Genomic DNA, 14,493 nt, shown 5'->3' with positions numbered 1-14,493 from the left:
TTGGGGTTAGTTGAGGATTACCGATGTTACCAGATACCATGTTAACATATTGACCTAATGCCAAAGGTACTTCAAGCATGCAAGTCATGCTTTGAACAGTAGTGTTAGAGAAACAAGATGACCAAGTAGAATGTTATGCAACTAGCTCACAAATAGATAGATCAACGACTTAAAAATTATCCTCTTTAAGTGGGAAACCTCCTTTACATTACATAAATGAAAAATTCTTAGATGATTCAAATGAAAAAACCTCCTTTCTATATATACGAGTCTAATGGGTCACAATATAATCAAATCCGACATAACAATAATAATGTAAGGGCAGCACAAAAATAACAATAGTGGGCTTCCATGAGGCACAATAATAGAATTATGCGGACAACATGGGCACAACAATAACAATAAGGGGATACAATGACAATAACAATGAGGAAATACACTAGTATTATAGGGACCTAACATTCCCCTCTTCTTCAAAAAAGTGTTGTCCTCAATGCTTGAGTAGTTCCGGATGCTTCTATATAAAATTCTCATCCTCCCATGTGGAATATTTAGCGGGTAAGTTCTTCCACTTGATGAGATACTCTGAAATTGATCAATTTCATAGCTGTTGATTTCTTGCTTTTGTAACTACTTTAGGTTCCAATATGATTTTTCCTTCCTCGTCAAGTTCTGGAAATATTGTTTGAACTAGTAGCTTGTCATCTATAACCTTCTTTAATCGTGAAACATGGAAAACTTGGTGCACTTGGGAATATGTAGGAAGCTCCAATTTGTATGTCATAGTACCAATGTTTTGCAACACCTTATACAAACCATAATACTTTGGTGATAATTTATTATCCTTCTTAGCTTTCTTGAGTGACATTTGTTTACATGGTTGTAACTATAGAAATACCTAGTCGCCTACATCAAAACTTCTTTTGTTGTGATCTTGATATGCCTGTTGTTTCATTCTATTTTGCACTAAAGTGGGGCTATCCTTTAAGATTTTGAGAACTTGTTGTTAATGCTCGATAAGATCTTCCACTGCTTTAACCTTAGAATTTTCTCTTCAATATGATGTGATGGATGGTGGATGATATCCATAAAGTGCCATAAATGGGGTCATTTTTTTTGCTATAGGGAAGGAAGTGTTATACTACCATTCAACCAAAGGTAACCACTTGACCCTTTGTGTTTGTATATCAGATAAAAAGCAATGAATATATCCTTCCAAACATTCGTTCACTATATCAGTTTTCCCATTAGATTGAGGATGATAAGATGATCTATGAGCTAACTCAGTACGTAGACAATAATCTTTGGGTTTCCATGTAGCTTTTGAATTGTTTCCATAAATACAAAAGCACCTGTACTCGCTTTAAATGGATGAGATAATGTACAAAATGTGCATACTTGGTAAGTCTATCAACTACCACCATGATGACACTCTTTCCTTTGGACTTTGATAAACCTGTGAAAAAATCCATTGAAACCTCCTCCCAACATTGACTTGGAATGGATAAAGGTTGTAACAGACCCATGATCTTAATTGTATCAACTTTCTTTTGTTGGAAAACCAAACATTCCACCACAAAATTTTGAATATCATATTTAAGGCCATCCCAAAAAAATCCTTCTTAACCCTATGGTAAATTTTTAAAAATCTTGATTTCCCTCCAAAGGGAGAAGTGTGCAATTCCATAACAAGCTTTCATTTTAGTTGGGAATTCTTACAAAGGTATAAACGATCTTTGTACCATAACGAATCATTTTTCTATCTAAATGTATCAGATGTATTTGGATCTTGCTGCAACTTTTGAATGATTGCCCACACTTCTTCATCGTTCTCCCATTCATCCCTTTCTTCAATTGTCCAATGTAGTTGGATAATAGAAATGGCACAAAGAAATGCTTCCACATCCTCATCCTTTCTTGAGAGTGCATCTGCAACAAATATTTTCTTCCCCTTTTTGTAGATGATTTCAAAGTCATAACCCAAAGTATTTGTGACCCATTTTTGTTTCTCTTTTGAAGATAATATTTGTCCTAAAAATTATTTAGGACTATGATGATCTATTTTTACCTTGAAGTTTCTTCCCATTAGGTAAGGTTGTCATTTTTTAAGTGCATGTAATATTGCCAACATTTCCTTCTCAGAAATAACTTTGTGTAAATACTATCCTTTGAATGGACAACTTTCAAAAGAAATGGGTCTTCCTTCTTGCATTAAAACAACACCAATTCCATTTCTTGAGGCATCACATTCCACAATAAAGGTTTTTGTGAAGTCTACCATAGCTAAGACTAGTGCTTGGCACATTTCCTCTTTAATATCTTCAAAGGCCTTAGTTGCTTCTGGAGTCCAAGAAAATGCATCTTTCTTCAGTAATGTTGTTAGAGGTGTTGTTATTCTCCCATAATTATTATCAAATTCACGATAATAGCTTGTCAACCTGAGAAATCCTCGTAAATGCTTTATGGATGTGGGGATTTTCCATTCCTTAATGGCTTTAATTTTTCTAAGGTCTACCTTAACACCTTCATGAGATACAATTTTACCTAGATACTCCACTTCCTATACTCCAAAGAAACATTTGTAGGTTTTTGCATATAATTGTTTCTCCTCCAATAGTTTGAGAACCCTGTCAACATGTTGAACATGACCTTCCAACCTGTAGATTAGTACATCATCAAAAAATTCTAACACAAATTTTCTAAATAACGGTTTTAAAATGGAATTCATCAAACCTTGAAATGTAGAAGGTGCATTTCTGAGGCCAGAAGGCATGACCAAACATTCATAATGACCCTCATGAGCTCTAAATATTATTTTTGGAATGTCTTCAATCTTCATTCTGATTTGATGATATCTTCAATGAAGATCCAACTTGATGAAGTAAATTGCTCCATGTAATTCATCCAATAATTCATCAATGATAGGAATGGAAAATTTATCTTTAATAGTGAGCTTGTTGAGCTCCCTATAATATGGACACATGTGCCTTGATCCATCCTTCTGTTGAAGCCTCGAAAATTACTGCACCAACATGGGGGATGACCACCCGGTCTGGACCTTAAAGCAGCTCCTTTTCCATTTGGAATGGTGGTTCCAACTGGTTCAACTAGGTCCAGTTACCTTCTCTCAATCTCCAGTTGCTTTAAAATACGACTTTCATTCACCAATGGAAACAAGACATCAGATCAACCTTCTTGCTGATCAGGTAAGAAAGTGATCCTTAAGCTGATTTAGGGCTCAGCCAATCCACTACTAAAGTTTGCCTCTTTGGGAAGAGGACTTAAAAGAATGTATAAATTAATCTAAATGCAAACTTGTTCTAAGATGCAAGCAAAAGAAACTATCTTAATCCTATCTCAATTCGTTGGAAAATGTGTAATCTGATATGACTTTCATTCACCAATGGAAACGAGACATCAAATCAACCTTCTTGTTGATCAGGTAAGAAAGTGATCCTTAATCTGATTTAGGGCTCAGCCAATCCACTACTAAAGTTTGCCTCTTTGGGAAGAGGACTTAAAATAATGTAGAAATCAATCTAAGTGCAAACTTATTCTAAGATGCAAGCAAAAGAAACTATCTTAATCCTATTTCAATTCATTGGAAAATGTTCAATTGGAAAATGTGTAATCTGATAGAATCATTGATCAATGAATTCAACGCACACCAAATATGATATTTCATGACATGATTTTATGGGTACTCTCTTGATTTACCTTCAAACTTTGGTATATCACTTGGTAGATTAGTAAGACTTGCCGCCCAAAATGGAGAATAATAGATAGGATCTTTAGTTAGCTGGGATAAATCTAAAAATATAAGGTGGCGATAAACGGTAACTACCGGTTGAAGTCTTGTTGTGGATTTTTATAACCCTAAGGGTTAATTCTAGCCCCTAGAGGAGGATGACCAGGATATCTTGGAATAGCTCACGTGGTTGGTATTTTCATTCCTCTAGGGTCACTAGGGTAAGACATACCAAGTTGCAGTTGAAATGGAATTTGAAAAATATGACTAGGGTATGGTTGACTCTCAAAAGATGAAATTTGAACCATTTTACCCAAGTAATACTGCCCCCATGAAAGTTGACTTTGGGAAAGGTTGACCTTGAACAAATTGACTTTAAAAAGGCTCGCCTTGGAAAAAATGACCTTGTAAAGGTTGGCTTTGAAAAGCTTGACCTTGAAATGGTTGGCTTTGAAATGCTTAACCTTAAAAAGATTGGATTTTAAAAGACTGACCTTGATACGGTGTTTGCATTATCCCTATACTAGGTTTTTCGATGGGAATTTGTGTTGTAGACTAGAAAGTAGGACTAGTTTGATAAGAAGATGCTTGGGGGATAACCTGTGTAGGTTTCTGAACATGTATTTAAGGGGTAGCTTGGACAATCGTTTGTGATACTACTGGGATAGGCATTTGAGGTGAACTTGGAACTGGTTGCCGAACAAATGTTTGAATAGTAGACTAAAAAGGTGTTTAAGGAGAACCCTTAATAGGTTGTTGGATAGGTACTGAAATACTTGGAATAGGTAATTGTGGAATAGATTGTTTACTAGGCTAAATAGGTTGATAAACTAGCACTTGTGGAGCTACTTCAATAGGCTAGTGATAAAAAGTGGGGTTCCAAATAGTGTTCATCCCAGGGTAAGGAGCACTAATCAAGGGTTGAGACATAACAGTTTGACTTGGATTGACCTAAGATACCTTACCATAAGTTCCAATAAAAGGTTGTCCTCCAACCGTAGGATATGATTCCATTAGGGGAATTTTTAGGTCTAAAATGGGTCTCCTAAGGAAATTATAAAATAATAGTGGAAATAACAAAATAAGATAAGATTACATCATCAAATTTTAAAGGGAAAAAAGGAAAAACTGATGTCAGCCTTAGCTCCATATACCCCAATGATACAGCCTAAGCCGCATATACCCATAGTATGCAAATTAAGATTGCATGTCACACTATGTGTGTCCTAAGATAAACACCAATATCAATGGTGAAAACCCATTTTATCAAAATTTAAGTCTTTAAGCAGAAATATATTTGGTTCTCTCTTAATCCTTATAAATCAACCCTTTGATTGATTTTATTAACCATGCATGTCAACCATACCATGGTCCTCAGACTTTGGTTAAAACCAAAACTTAATCCATAATACATTAATCCTTCTTATTTCTATTATAATTCCCATATAATAGAAATATTTCATAACCACGCTTAAAACTTTATCTTTCTGCCATTCCACAAACCTTTGCACATACATCGATGCTCTCCTTAGCGTGTTAAATCTCCACCATTGATCTCGTTCCTTGATCCGACGGTCATTGCGTCACCCCATTATCAACTAACCTGAAAAATCTCTACCGTTGATCTACTCTGCCCAATCCACCAGTTGTCACGTCACCTGATCACCAACCAGCTTAGCTGATCTCCACCATTGATCAATCCCACCTGATCCAGTGGTTATCGCACAATCTCGCGTGGAATCGTGCATGACTGATATCAGGTCGAGATCACGCGAGAAAAGTGGTTTTCTCTTTCCATCGTGTGCTACGTGTCAACTACTAAAGGTAATCACATGAAATTTTGAAAGACAGATTACCACCTTTAGGGCGCGCGAGAAACTGCTTATCCCTCGTGACCACCACTTCATCCTTCTTCTATCACGTGGGTTTAATCTCCGCCATTCATCTTCTAAACTTTACTTTGTGCGACATAATTTTAGTCTTCTATCGCACACAACCTCGTCCGTTGATCTGATGGATCCAATGGTTCCTAAACACTGTTATGTTCTTTTGGTTCTTAATGTGTAATCGCCCATTTGGCTTTCTGCCTGTGGATTTGTCTTCACCTCACGATCTTCACTTGTTCTAATCTCGATCTCCGCTCGCACCTTTATGCTTCCTTCACCTTCACTGTAACATTAAAGGCTTTCTCCAATACTGTCTGTGTGTAAAACCATAACACTCCTCTCCGCACTTCTTCTCTGATTTTGCACATCTGCAACCTACATTACACAGAATTCCTAAAGTTCACACACAACTTATAATTCAAATACACATCACACAAACTCAGAATCAAGTTATCTGTATTAATAAACAACCATTACACATGAATTTCTTCATCAACTTGATTTTCAATATTAGTGGCCTTTCCTTTCCTACCCGTAGGCCTAAATGACTGACTCTCTGACTCCTGACTGACTAACTGACTGGCTTACTCTCTATCTCCTTACTATGCCTTTAGGCTTACATTTATACAAAAGGTTCTGTTTAACCAATTATGGTTCAGATCCTTAATCTGCTGAACTAAATCCTGAATATCCTCTAAGTCCACTTTTAACTCCAGTAATCCCAAAGAATCCTTTCTAGTTCCACGAATCATGACCCCACTTTCTAGTCTCAGACTTACAATTTATTTCCAACTCTCTCAATCTCCACTAATCACTCATGTTCTCCTACATTTGAGAGCATTTACAAATATCTTCACAATATCTAATTAATTCCTATTCCAATCACTCAAAACATTAATAATTACATACATAGGAATCCAACTGACTTGAATTAACAAGACCCCCTAAGTTAACTAGAATATAATGAAATCGTTGAGCTGAATGATTTTTCAACTTGTATTTTTAAATTATTTCCCTATGGATTTACTCAAATTTCGAGCATCAACACTCCTTGAATGTATAATTTGATTCCTCATTTAAGAATTACCCATGTTGCATACGTTCGATGGACCCTACTACACGAAAAATGATAAATACATGAAAAATGTGATTGCAGTCACGTTTTCTCATGTATTTATCATTTTTCATGTAACAAGGTCCATCGAAAGTATGCAACATGGGTACTCCTTGGATGAGGAATTAAATTTTGCATCCAATGAGTACTCCCACTTGAAATTTGAGTAAAATCTTATGGAAATAAATTTAAAATACAAGTTGAAAAAATAGTTTTATTATTTTTTAATCTTCTTATTTTTTTACTCCAAAAATGGTGAATGATTGCCCATGGTTGACATCATCATCTTGAATCCTATTGGTTCTTATAAATTTTATTTTGGTTGTACATTTTTCTTAGGAGGCCCATTTTAGACCTCAAAATTCCCTTAATGGATAATAGGTTGTCCTCCAGGTGGAGGATAAGGTGGTTTCCCCCCACACAGATAATAAACACCAATTGGGGTTACTTGAGGATTACCGAAGTTACCAGATACCATGTTAACATATTGACCTAATGCCAAAGGTAATTCAAGCATGTAAGTCATACTTTGAACAATAGTGTTAGAGAAACCAGATGACCAAGTAGAATGTTATGCAACCAACTCACAAATAGACAGATCAACGAATTAAAAATTATCCTCTTTGAGGGGGAAACCTCATTTACATTACACAAATGAAAAGTTCTTGGATGATTCAAATGAAAAAACCTCCTCTCTATATATACATGTCTAATGGGTCACAATATAATCAGATCCGACATAACAATAATAATGTAAGGGCACAAAAATAACAATAGTGGGCTTCCATGATGCACAATAATAAAATTATGGGGACAACATGGGCACAACAATAACAATAAGGGGATACAATGACAATAACAATGAGGAAATACACTAGTATTATAAGGACCTAACATTCCCCTGTTCTTCAAAAAAGTGTTGTCCTCAATGCTTGAGTAGTTCCGGATGCTTCTATATAAAATTTTCATCCTCCCATGTGGAATATTTAGCAGGTAAGTTCTTCCACTTGATGAGATACTCTGAAATTGATCAATTTCATAGCTTTTGGTTTCTTGCTTTTGTAACTACTTTAGGTTCCAATATGATTTTTCCTTCCTCGTCAAGTTCTGGAAATATTGTTTGAACTAGTAGCTTGTCACCTATAACCTTCTTTAATCATGAAACATGGAAAACTGGGTGCACTTGGGAATATGTAGGAAGCTCCAATTTGTATGCCATAGTACCAATGTTTTGTAACACCTTGTCAAACCATAATACTTTGGTGATAATTTATTATCTTTCTTAGCTTTCTTGAGGGACATTTGTTTACATGGTTGTAACTACAGAAATACCTAGTTGGCTACATCAGAACTTCTCTTATTGTGATCTTGATATGCCTATTGTTTCATTCTATTCTGCGCTAAAGTGAGGCTATCCTTTAAGAGTTGGAGAACTTCTTGTTGATGCTCGATGTGATCTTCCACTGCTTTAACCTTAGAATTTTCTCTTCAATATGATGTGATGGACGGTGGATGATATCCATAAAGTGCCATAAATGGGGTCATTTTTTTTGTTGTAGATAAGGAAGTGTTATACTACCATTTTGCCAGAGGTAACCACTTGACCCTTTCTGTTTGTATATCAGATAAAAAGTAACGAATATATCCTTCTAAACATTTGTTCACTATATCAGTTTTCCCATTAGATTGAGGATGATAAGATGATCTATGAGCTAACTCAGTACCTAGACAATAATCTTTGGGTTTCCATGTAGCTTTTGAATTGTTTCCATAAATAAAAAAGCACCTGTACTCGCTTTAAATGGATGAGATAACGCACAAAAATGTGCATACTTGGTAAGTCTATCAACTACCACCATGATGACACTCTTTTCTTCGAGCTTCGGTAAACCTGTGATAAAATCCATTGAAACCTCCTCCCAACATTGAGTTGGAATGGATAAAGGTTGTAACGGACCCATGATCTTACTTGTATCAACTTTCTTTTGTTGGAAAACCAAACATTCCACCACAAAGTTTTGAATATCATATTTAAAGCCATCCCAAAAAAATCCTTCTTAACCCTATGATAAGTTTTTTAAAATCCTGATTGCCCTCCTAAGGGAGAAGTGTGCAATTCCATAACAAGCTTTCGTTTGAGTTGCGAATTCTTACAAAGGTATAAATGATCTTTGTACCATAATGAATCATTTTTCTATCTAAATGTATCAGATGTACTGGGATCTTGCTGCAAATTTTGAATGACTACCCACACTTCTTCATCATTCTCCCATTCATCCCTTTCTTCGGTTGTCCAATCTGGTTGGAGAATAGAAATGGCACAAAGAAATGCTTCCACATCCTCATCCTTTCTTGAGAGTGCATCTGCAACAAAAATGTTCTTCCCCTTTTTGTAGATGATTTCAAAGTCATAACCCAAAATCTTTGTGACCCATTTTTGTTTCTCTTTTGAAGATAATATTTGTTCTAAAAAGTATTTAGGACTATGATGATCTATTTTTACCTTGAAGTTTCTTCCCATTAGGTAAGGTCATCATTTCTTAAGTGCATGTAGTATTGCCAACATTTCCTTCCCAGAAATAACTTTGTGTAAATACTATCCTTTGATTGGACAACTTTCAAAAGAAATGGTTCTTCCTTCTTGCATTAAAACAACACCAATTCCATTTCTTAAGGCATCACATCCCACAATAAAGGTTTTTGTGAAGTCTACCATAGCTAAGACTAGTGCTTGGCACATTTCCTCTTTAATATCTTCAAAGGCCTTAGTTGTTTCTGGAGTTCAAGAAAATGCATATTTCTTTAGTAATGTTGTTAGAGGTGTTGTCATTCTCCCATAATTGTTAACAAATTCACAATAATAGCTTCTCAACCTGAGAAATCCTCGCAGATGCTTTATGGATGTGGTGATTTTCCATTCCTTAATGGCTTTAATTTTTCTAGGGTCTACCTTAACACCTTCATGAGATATAATTTTACCTAAATACTCCACTTCCTGTGCTCCAAAGAAACATTTGTAGGTTTTTGCATATAATTGTTTCTCCTCCAATAGTTTTAGCACCCTGTCAACATGTTGAACATGATCCTTCCAACCTATAGATTAGTATATCATAAAGAAATTCTAACACAAATTTTCTAAATAAGGGTTTTAAAATGGAATTCATCAAACCTTAAAATGTAGAAGGTGCATTTCTGAGGCCAGAGGGCATGATCAAACATTCATAATGACCCTCATGAGCACTAAATGTTATTTTTGGAATGTCTTCAATCTTCATTCTGATTTGATGATATCTTCAACGAAGATCCAACTTGGTGAAGTAAATTACTCCATGTAATTCATCCAATAATTCATCAATGATAGGAATGGAAAATTTATCTTTAATAGTGAGCTTGTTGAGCTCCCTATAATATGGACACGTGCCATGATCCATCCTTATGTTGAAGCCTCGAAAATTATTGCACCAACATGGGGGATGACCACCCGTTCCGAACCTTAAATCAGCTCCTTTTCCGTTTAGAATGGTGGTTCGGATAGGTTCAACTAGGTCCAATTACCTTCTCTCAATCTCCAATGGCTTTAAAATATGACTTTCATTCACCAATGGAAACAAGACATCAGATCAATCTTCTTGCTGATCAAGCAAGAAAGTGAACCTTAAGCTGATTTAGGGCTCAGCCAATCCACTACTAAAGTTTTCCTCTTTAGGAAGAGGGCTTAAAAGAATGTAGAAATTAATCTAAATGAAAACTTATTCTAAGATGCAAGCAAAAGAAACTATCTTAATCCTATCTCAATTAGGCAGATATAGATCTAACCCAACCAAGAGCAGGTATTTATAATATTGGGATTGAAATATGTCTTGTTTATAATGAATATCATGTTAATGAAGTAGTTCAATTAACTGACATTATGGATATCAAAACATATCCTATTGAGACCTTTTAACTAAAATAATCAATCAATAACACTCAGGAAGAAGTTCTCAGAATGATCTTGATCATTTAATCAGTAACTTGAATTATTAAACAATAATATGCGGAAAAAGTTCACAACATATCACTATTTATTCATCCAATATTAAAAGACAGATTTATGAGTAAATAGTTACTCAGAAATCAGAATTCAGTCCATAAGAGCAGAGATAAATAACAACATAAAATAGAGGCAAATTACCCATACCAACAAAAGTGCAGAAGTATGTAAGTAAATTGAGACAATTCTTGTTATCATAAAATAAAACTAGCATTTAAAATAATAGTATTCGAAATACCAATTTATTGAATCCATTTCTCCAGCTCCGGTCTCTAATAGTCCTTTACAATGCCTGGGTTTTTTCTTTCAAAAGCAGAGCTACAATAATGCAAACTCTGTTCATTATACATAACTCAAGATGTAAAAGAAAAACCTCAATAATCTCCAGATCTGAGATTTTACACCTCCCACCTACAACTCTAAATCCCTATTACAAAAGTGCTTTTAAAATTCCAGAATTGCAAAGGAGAGCAGCCCCTATTACATTCTGCAATCTACAATTTATAATATTTCCAAAGGTATTTTTGAGAGGAGAGTTTGTTGAAAAAAACTGTCAAATCCAATTCTATTTGCTCAAAATTCTAATCTTTAATTGTTGGAGTAGCTTCATTGATTGATATCTTTTTCTCCATATCTCTTCTATTGTTTTCTTGCAAAAAGAAATCAAAATGAAATAAGATGCAACAATAAAATCAAAATATCATCTTTGGCATTAAAATAAATCTAATCAAATTCTATTTAAATAAATAATTGAAAATAAAATATAAGCTCTCTATTGATACCAGGGATGGTTTAATTGGACGTGGATATTATTGATGAGCGAATCTGCAATTAGAAGAGGCTTGGGCAAATGGAAATGAAGAAAATAAAACTCAAAAAATTGATTTTGTTTTCAAAATTTGGAGCTTGATCTTCTGCCTGATTTTTGACCCAATAAATAACTAAATCTGTTAGTGAAACCTCTTCAAAAATGTTCTCCTTGATTTTATCTTTCCAATGAGCCATCCTGGGCCTTATTTGGCCAAGTATAACTCAATCTATGAGCTTCCAAAGTTGATGGGTCAAAACTGCCAGAATTTTGGAATTTTGTTGCTGGGCTAAAAAAAATCATAATTTTAATTAAAAAATTAATCCTAAATTAAAATTCTAATTAATTTATAATTAATTCTAATTTAATTGTTAATCATAAATTAAACTAATTATTTAATAAACTAATATTAATTAATGTTAATCTAACTAATTAACATAATTAACTATTTATAACTCATTAATATTAATCTGAATAATATTTAAATTTATATTTAATTTAATTAATTAAATTTTATATTTAAATTAATTAATATAAAATTAATTATTTAAATTAATAAATATTAAAACTAATAAAAAATAAACTAACCTACCTTCATTCATACGTATAAAATAGTTGACACTCAAAACAAAAATCAAGGCTTATAAATAGACCTTGGTTAATGCCTTAAGCCCTTTGCTTTTAGCCATCGCATATCACAAGAACTTTGGATCGAGGTTTTTAAGATGGGTATGTTATGAAAATTGCGATGGTTGTGATATGCGATGTAATTTTTTATTTTTTATTTTTATATATATATTTTTAATATTAAGTTTTAATTTTAATTAAATTAATTATATTTTATTATAATAATTAATTTAATTAATTTTAAACTTTAATGTTAAATATCAGTTTTTTTATTTTATTTTGGTTTTATTTTAATGATGTTTAATTAAGTTATGAAATTATCTAAAGTACCGCTACTAAAAAAAAAAAAAAACTGCAGCCATTTTGACATTTTGGGTTTTTTGAGATTAGTAATTAATTTGGAAATTGGAGTAAATTTCTAAAAACTCGATACTTCATGATTTGGCTATATAAGTAAAAAATGAAAAATGTTAATAATAACTAACTATGGGTTAATATTTAAAATAAATGCATTATTGAACTAATTTATTCACAAAAATGGAATATTGCACATTTTATGCATTTTTAACCCAGGCGACATAAATGATTAGACTTTAAAAGAATGGCGTTCATGAACCAGTTCACCAAATGAGGCGTAAAAAGCGTTAATGGGAAGCTTATAAAAAAATCGATTTTAACAAAGCAATCAAAACAAGAATCTAAAGAAAATGAAAAATTAACAAAATTGTAGGATAATCAACTAAATAAAAATCCTAAAAGGTGTTTAGCCAAAATTTTATAGAAAGGGTCCCATTATTTGAAGTGAACAAATCAAAAATGGGGGGGGGGGGGGCGTTGTGTTTTACCACAACAATGACGACACATGGGAGAAGAACTAGTTATCTCTATTTGATGAAATTTTCCTAAAATCAAAGTAAAAATAATTAAAGAAGAGAATTATTTTTGGGAATGCTTGACTAGGTTCACTAATCTTGAATAAAAGCAAGAAGCATATTACTGTAATTTTCTTAAAATTTCTCATAAATTAAAATATTTCAAAACTCTATATCAGTCTCTAATTAGTTGTAGAGATAAAACAGGGATCACTCTAGAGCTTAGCTTTTAAAATATAGTCATTTGTCATAGGTAGAGCCACTACTACCAGCAAACATCTATAGTCTCAACAGGGTTACCTTTTAATTATCAATAATTCATAATCCCATCTATTTAAAAATTATTGACCCAGAGATAAATCCATATATATATATATATAGATATATATATATATTATTTTTTTATTATTTTTATTTTTTAGTTCCTAAAAGCCATTTTCCTAGTTTGGTAGCCAGATAGTTGACAATGCCATTCACTGGTTATAATTGGACTAAACAAGCTGGCTCGTGATGAGACCCCTTGTCTTATAATTGTTTGCAATCATAAGTCATTACCCTGTTTTGTTTAGTAGTGTTCGTAATGTCTGCCTATTTTTCCCCTATGATCATGGTAAGCAGGCTCATGATGAGACCTCTTATCTTTTAAGTTTAAATATACCTCTGAATTATACTCTAGAAAAATAAGACTCTTTGGAACAGAGAGAATCATTGACTCCTTAACAGTTAAGAATGACAATTTCAGAGTTAAAAGGTGTTTTGCTGTAAAGTGACTTTACTTGGTTAAAAATAACTTTTCTTGACTGATAATAGAAATTTGAAAGATCTTAATAAAGTATTGAAATCTCAAAATGATTAAAACAATGAAATTTCTCCAGATTTTATGATAATTTGTCAACTTCTCTTATTTTATAATCTCTTCCTTAGTATGTATACTTTTATAATAACAAAAACAAATTTTATTAAGAGATTTAAGAAAAAACTAATAGGTGACTATTAACAATTTTCCCTATGTATGCCAACCATTGCTAGGTAACAAGAAGACCTTCCATATAAATCATGGTGAAGTCACCAAAATTAAAACTAAAAACCAAAGGAAAAGAATTCTTAAGCCAAAGTGAGAAAAGAAATCAGCAAACAAAAATAAAAATGAAGAAATTTAAAAGTGGAAAGGAAAATCCAAGTTTCGTAAGATAAACTCAAACAAGAATGTTTATACCAATGTCTCAACAATATGAAGAAAAAATAAAATAATCCCGTAATCATTCCTTCTTATGTCGAGATTTAGAAAAATCATACCTTGCAGGGTTGTAAGTGTTTTAGGCTTTTTGGATAGCAGTGACGATAAAATTCAGTCACAATGAAAACTTTATGTCTGATATCAATCTTCTTGTTTCCAAGCATCATC

The sequence above is a fragment of the Pinus tabuliformis genome, chromosome X, assembly GCF_031772625.1.
Source record: "Pinus tabuliformis cultivar Carrire ecotype Pingquan chromosome X, CPIR1, whole genome shotgun sequence".
Classification (NCBI taxonomy): domain Eukaryota; kingdom Viridiplantae; phylum Streptophyta; class Pinopsida; order Pinales; family Pinaceae; genus Pinus; species Pinus tabuliformis.
The sequence above is the reverse complement of the archived record's forward strand: the minus strand, read 5'-3'. Positions refer to the sequence as shown.